Genomic DNA, 7,897 nt, shown 5'->3' with positions numbered 1-7,897 from the left:
GGCAGAAAGTGAAGAGGAACTAAAGAGCTACTTGATGAAAGAGAAAGAGGAGAGTGAAAAAGATGGCTTAAAACTCAACCTCAAAAAATGAAGATCAAAGCATCCAATCCCATCACTTCATGACAAAGAGAGGAACAATGAAATAGTGACAGACTTAATTTCTGTGGCTCCAAATTCACTGCAAATGGTGACTGCATCCATTAAATTAAAAGATGCTTGCTCCTTGGAAGAAAAGCTATGACAAATCTAGACAGCTTGAAATCAATTCAACATATGATTTCTATTACTACAAAATTTCACTCATCACATATCCTTTTATCTACTAACTACCTATATTAAAAAGCAGAGACATTGCTTTGCCAACAAAGGTTCATGTAGTCAAAGCTATGGTTTTTCCACTAGTCATGTATGGATGTGAGATTTTGACTATAAATAAAGCTAAATGCTGAAGAATTGATTTTGAACTGTGGTGTTAGAGAAGACTCTTGAGATTCCTTTGGATTGCAAGGATATCAAACCAGTCAATCCTAAGGGAAATTGATCCTAACTGCCATCCAACCATCTCATCCTCTGTCATCCCCTTCTCCTCTCACCTTCAAACTTTCCCAGCATCAGGGTCTTTTCCAGTGAAGAAATTCTTCATATCAGGTGACCAAAGTATTAAAGTTTCAGATTCAGCATCAGTCCTTTCAGTGAATATTCAGGACTGATTTCCTTTAGGATTGACTGGTTTGTTCTCCTTGCAGTCCAAGGGACTCTCCAAGGGTCTTCTACAACACCACAGTTCAAAAGCATCAATTCTTCAGTGCTTAGCTTTCTTTATAATCCAACTTTCATATCCATACATGACTACTAGGAAAACCATGCCTTTGACTAGACAGACCCTTGTTGGCAAAGTAGTGTCTCTGCTTTTTAATATGCTGTCTAGGCTGATCACAGTTTTCCTTGCAAAGAGCAAGTGTCTTTAATTTCATGGCTGCAGGCATCATCTGCAGTGATTTTGGAGCCCAAACAATAAAGTCTGTCACTGTTTCTATTGTTTTCCCATTTGTTTGCCATGAAGTGATGGAGTCGGATGCCATGATCTTAGTTTTGAGCTTTAGGCCAACTTTTCACTCTCCTCTTTCACTTTCATCAACAGGCTTTTTAGTTCTTTGTTGCTTTCTGCCATAAGTGTGGTGTCACCTGCGTATCTGAGGTTATTGATATTTTTCTTGGCAATCTTTATTCCAGCTTGTGCTTCATCCAGCCTGGAATTTTGCATGGTGCATGATGTACTCTGCAGGTAAGTTAAATAAGCAAGGTGATAATAGACAGACTTGATGTACTCCTTTTCTGATTTAGAACCAGTCTGTTATTCCATGTCCAGTTCTAACTGCTGCTTCTTGACCTGCATACAGATTTCTCAGGAGGCAGGTCAGATGGTCTGGTATTCCCATGTCTTTAAGAATTTTCCACAGTTTATTGTGGTCCACACAGTCAAAGGCCTAGATGGTGCTTAGATGGTGCTTATTACCTACAACTGAAATACATGTTTTCCTTTGTCTTTTATAGTTGCTTTTCAAAATTTTTGTCCTTCTATAAAAAACAGTTATACCTTAAACTGTGTCTTCTCTTATCCACATACAGTAAAATCCCATTTCCACTTTTACCTGCTTATCCATATGTCCTTGCCCTCTACCCAAACCCTGACAATGTTTTTTACTACATCACTTCCAAGATCACAGTTACCTAAGTGAACAAAATGTGCTTTGTATTTTTAATTTCTGCTTTATTTTCTTCACTAGAGTAACTGAAAACCCAATGGGAACTAATTCTAATTTGTGCATGCTCAAACCATTTTTTGATAGAGCCACAGTAAGCAGAATTTAGACAATTAGATTTTTCTAGTTTGCAGGTACTGGGTGATAAAACAGAAAGTTGTGGTTAAATGTTCCTGGGACACAGCTGTCCTTTGAAGTTCTGTGACCAAGTGTTCCTCTTATCTTTCAGAACTTAAGAGCCACTTGATGAGGGTGAAAGGAGACCGTGAAAAAGCTGGCTTGAATTTTTTATTCAAAAAACTAAGATCATGACATTCAGTCCCATGCATTTCTCCATGAAATAGATGAAGAAAAGTGGAAACTGTCAGACTTTAATTTCTTAGGCTCCAAAATCTCTGCAAACGGTGACTGCAACCATGAAATTAAGATGTTTGCTCCTTAAAAAAAAAGCTACCACAAACCTAGACAGTGTGTTAAAAAGGACAGACCGCACTTTACCAACAAAGGTCCAAGTAGTTAAAGATATGGTGATTCCAGTAATCATGTCTGGATATGGGAATTAGACCATAAGAAAGGCTGAAGGCAAAATAACTGATACTTTTGAATAATGGTACTGGAGAAGACTCTTTAGAGTTCTTTGGAGAGCAAGGAGCATCAACATATTGATCCTAAAAATCAACTCTTAGTATTCATTGGGAAGACTGATGCTGAAACTGAAGCTCCAATACTTGGGACACCTGATGCAAACAGACTGTTTGGAAAAGACCCTGATTTGTGAAAGACTGAGAACAGAAGGACAAAGGGGCAGGAGAGGATGAGATGGTTATGTAGCACCATGAATTTGAACAAAATCCAGGAGACGGTGAAGGAAAGGAGAGCCTGGCATGCTGCCATCCATGTGGTTACAAAGTTGGAAACAATTTAGCAACCAAACAACAATACTGTGATCCAGTGGGATTAATCCCAGAAATAAATCATGTTTATTGTGCTTTAATAAACATAATGCATTAATATTACCTAAATGTATTAATACAATCATATTACACAAATCAACCAGTGCGATGTGCCACATTAACAAACTGAAGTTTGTAATTAGCTATTTTGTTTAGCTGTAATTTTAATTTCAATTATATCCAACAGCATATACATGGACATTAGTATATACTCTCCATAAATGAGCAAAAATTTCTCAACCATCTGCTCAATTTTGAAGACTTCTGAACTGTCAGTGATGCTTTGTATGAAAAAAAAAAACCCTCAGTGAATAAGGATCTGTTATAATTTGTTTTTAAAAGAAAAACATTCCATGTAATACGAACATTTCAAATAAGTCTCTGTACATTTAAAAGTAAAGCTAATTTCATAAAATCTTAAAAAGAAACACAAGCTTGTTCATTTTCCAAATGGACTCTCAGATAAAGCAGATATATACTTTCATTTGTAATAGTGTCCCCCTCTTTGAAGAAATGGCTACACTTAAACAACTACGAACAGGATTAACAAAACAGTACACTTTGTATACAGTGAAACTATACTGCTCAGTGGTCCTCCAGGGCCTTATCACTGGGATTTAACCATTCCACAGATGAGCCGAGCAGAGTTTGAAGTTCATTAGTGAATGCAACCAAATGTAGTAGCTCTTCACTTTCAGGATTAAAGGCCTCCAGGTCTTTGGAACAAGAGAACAAGGAGCTTGCAAAAACTAGCCAATAAAACTCTCACTCTACAACTGAAACAATTTCCATATTTGGAAAATTGCTGCGGAATACACACAATGACATTTTCAATTTTTTAAGAACATCTGAAAGCAATAACCAGTTTTGTGGCCTACAAAAGAAAAAAGGTACTGTTTCAAGTCTCTGGCAAAAGTTACTGACTACTATTCTGAATAAACCAGTTTACAGCCATAACAAGAGCCAGCTGCTTCCACTTTCACATCAGGCCATTTTTAAGCATCCCCATCATTGACCATGTGCTCTTTTGAAGATAAGGGAAAATATTTACTTCTAATATAACTCTGAACTCATCTGATTTTAAGAGAACTTGTAGAGAAGACCATCTGTTTTTTAGACAGCAGAACATATCTTATTGAGATTCCTTAAAGGCACTCTTCATTGCTCTCCCTGCTAATATAAACAGGTTAATTCCTATTCACTCAGTTCTGATTACAACTCAAAGTTCTAATTCTCAGTATGTTCCACTATACTCACTGGGGGATGTCTGTACCATAACTCAAGAGCACTGATTATTTTGATCTTCCTCCCCCTACAACAGAACACATTTTGAAATACACATTACACTGAAGTTCTTTTTATATATTTCCACCTAAGCTTTCATCTTTTGGGGGGACTGATGGTTTTTAGAAGCAAATTATGACATTCCTTATGTGCACACTGCAATTCAACATATGATTTCTGTTACTACAAAATTTCACTCATCACATATCCTTTTATCTACTAACTACCTTTGTTAACACTGCATAGGATTGGTTTTTTATGGTATATGCTATATAAAATTCCCAACAGCAATGAAAATATGACTGATTTAATTCTACATGAAAAATAAGACTTCCCCCACAAGAAAATACTGGAACATATTTTTCAACCACATGACATCAATCCTTACCTCTGAGCAACAGACACTTGGATGTTATAACAAGGTAAGAGAGGACTATCTGAAAGTTCAAATTCAAATGCATCACTGTCAATGTTATCCTCATCCTGTTGGTCCTCCGCTTCTGGAGGATTTGCCAAAACATTAAACCCGGCCTTAATATTTGGTTCTAATAAAAGCAAAAATAAGGTGGTCAGTAAGCTCTATCAGAATTTCAGATGTCAATAATTAAATAGTTCTAAATAAAAACAAAATTTCCTAATGATCCCTGCTTACAGGACCTATGAGCCATCATCCTCTCACCAGAGGCGAGATAAATGTTCTATAACTCATTCACTTCCCAATGAACTAAAATAGAAAAATGTTTCTTACCACATACAGAACTACCATAGAATTCCCAAGGGTGATTGAGCTCATCATCAATGTGACTCTGTAGCACCTTTAAATAATCTAGAGGGGAAAAGAGTAAAAAAAAATAAAATAAAATGTTAAATTATTTAGGCAGAACTGAAGGATATATAACATACAAAAATAAGTTGCAATTTTATTAACTAACAAATAAGTCAAAAAGTGAAAAAGAACTAAAACAATTTACAGCACTAAAGAATAGAAATGAATAAAATTAAAAACAAAGGGGCAAACACTTTTGCACTGCTGCTGCTAAGTCGCTTCAGTCATGTCCAACTCTGTGCGACCCCATAGACAGCAGCCCACCAGGCTCTGCCATCCCTGGGATTCTCCAGGCAAGAATACTGGAGTGGGTTGCCATTTTCTTCTCCAGTACATGAAAGGGAAAAGTGAAAGTGAAGTCACTCTGTCGTGTCCAACTCTTAGCAATCCCATGGACTGTAGCCTACTAGGCTCCTCACTAAAAACTACAAAACTCTGCTGAAAGAAATCTAACAAGATTCATTTAAATGGAGAGATTCCAGATCCACAGACTAATCAGACTTTATTGCTAAAATGTCCATATTACTCAAAACAATATATGAACTCAAGGCTATCTTTCTCCAAGTCCTAGCCTTTATCCATTTTAATTTTTTGCAAAAATAGAAAAAATCTATACTAAAATTCACATAGACTGTTAGAGATTCTGAATTTCTATGCAATCCTGAAAAAGAACAAAATTGGTGGCTTCACTTTTCCATTTCAAAACATAACATGAAACAGTATAATACTGGCATAAAGACAGAAATAAACACACAGGTGCATTTGTGCTAAGTCCCTTCAGTCATCTATGACTCTTTGTGACCCCATGGACTAGCCCATCAGCCTCCTCTGTCCATGGAATTCTCCAAGCAAAATACTGCAGTGGGTTGCCTTGACCTCATCCAGGGAATCTTTCTGACCCAGGGATTAAACCCCATGCCTCTTAGGTCTATGGCACTGGGAAATGCATTCTTTACCACTAGGACCAGCTGGGAAGCTCAAAATACCACAGTTAAATAATACACAATATTTAAAAATACACTGTTAAATAATCTTTCAAAGGGTGCAAAGGCAACACATGGAGAAAAACAGAATCTTCAACAAATAGTGCTGGGAAAATTCCTGGCCCTTAGTGGTTTTGGTTTTGTGCTTTTACTGTCATACACAGGTTAAATCCCTGGCTTGGAGACACATTCCAGAACCACAGGGTGTGGTCAAAATAAAAGCAAACAAATGATGTTAGAAAAACTGTATATAGATAGGAAAAACAACAGATCATAAGAGATTACAATAAGCAACTATATGCCAATAAAATGGATAACTTGGAAGAAGTGGATGAATTCTTGGAAAAGTATAACCTTCTGAAACTGCACCAGGAAGAAATAACAAATCTTAACAGACTCATCACAAGCACAGAAAGTGAAACTATTAATAATCTTCCAACAAACAAAAGCCCAGGACCAGATGGCTTCACAGGTGAATTCTTCCAAAAATCGAGAGAAGAACTAACACCTATTCTACTCAAAGTCCTCCAGAAAACTGCAGAGGAAGGTAAACTCCCAAACTCATTCTATGAGGCCACCAAACCCTAATACCAAAACCAGACAAAGATGTCACAGAAAAAGAAAACTATAGGCCAATATCACTGATGAACATAGATACAAAAATCCTCAAAAAAAATTCTAGCCAACAAATTCCAACATCATATTAAAAAGATCATATATCATGACCAAGTTGGCTTTAACCCAGGGATGCAAGGATTCTTCAGTATTAGCAAATCAATCAATGTGATATGCCATATTAACAAATTGAAAGGTAAAGACTATATGATTATCTCAATAGAAGCAGAGAAAGCCGTTGAAAAAAATTCAACACCCGCTTATGATGAAAGTTCTCCAGAAAGCAGGCATAGAAGGAACATATCACAACATAATAAAAGTCATATACAACAAACCCATAGCAAACATTATCCTCAATGGGGAAAACTGAAAGCATTTCCTCTAAAATCAGGAACAAAACAGCAGTGCCAACTCTCAACACTACTATCTAGCATAGTTTTGAAAGTCCTATCCACAAGCCATCACAGAACAAAAAGACATAAAAGGAATCCAGATTGAAAAAGAAGTAAAACTCTCATTGTTTGCAGATGACATGATCCTCTACAGAGAAAACCATAAAGATATCACCAGAAAATTACTAGAGCTAATCAATGAATATAGTAAAGTTTCATATTATAAAATTAACACACAGAAATCCCTTGCATTCCTATACACTAACAATGAAAAAATAGAAAGAGAAATTAAGGAAACAACCCCATTCACCACTGCAACAAAAAAGAATAAAATACTTTTGGAAGGGGAAATTATGTACACCCATGGTGGATTCATGTCAATGTATGGCAAAACAAATACAATATTGTAAAGTTAAAAAATAGATAATTATGGCAAAAACTATTACAATATTGTAAAGTAATTAGCCCCCAACTAAAATAAATAAATTTATAAAAAAAATAGATAATTCAACTAATAAAAAAACTATAGAACACTGATGAAAGAAATCAAAAATGACACAGCAGAAGGAGAAATATACCATGTTCATAAATCAGAAGTATAAATACAGTGAAAATGAGTATACCACTCAAAGCAGTCTACACATTCAACACAATCCCTATGAATCCACCAATAGTATTTTTCACAGAACTAGAACAAATAATTTCACAACTTGTATAGAAACACAAAAAAACTTGAATAGCGAAAACAATCTTGAGAAAGAAGAATGCAACTGGAGGAATCAACCTTCCTGACTTTATACTACAAAGCAACAGTCATCAAGACATTATGGTACTGTTCCAAAGACAGAAATATAGACCAGAGGAACAAAACAGAAAGCCCAGAGATAAATCCACACACCTGTGGACACATTATCTTTGACAAAGGAGACAAAAATATTCAATGGACAAAAGACAGTGTCTTCCACAAGTGGTGCAGTGCTGGGAAAACTGGTCAATTATATGTAAAAAAGATTGAAACTATAACACTTTCTAATACACAAAAATAAAATCAAAATGGATTAAAGATCTAAATTTGAGACCA

At 35.8% G+C, this 7,897-nt stretch overlaps 1 pseudogene; it reads right to left on the bottom strand.

The window, feature by feature from the left end:
• Positions 1–1,727: 1,727 nt before the first annotated feature.
• Positions 1,728–7,897, bottom strand: part of LOC145537709 (BCL-6 corepressor-like) — a 47,952-nt pseudogene continuing 41,782 nt past the window's right edge.

This window comes from Giraffa tippelskirchi, chromosome Y (genome assembly GCF_054371585.1).
Source record: "Giraffa tippelskirchi isolate mGirTip1 chromosome Y, T2T-mGirTip1v1.2.pri, whole genome shotgun sequence".
Taxonomy (NCBI): domain Eukaryota; kingdom Metazoa; phylum Chordata; class Mammalia; order Artiodactyla; family Giraffidae; genus Giraffa; species Giraffa tippelskirchi.
The sequence above is the reverse complement of the archived record's forward strand: the minus strand, read 5'-3'. Positions and strand labels throughout refer to the sequence as shown.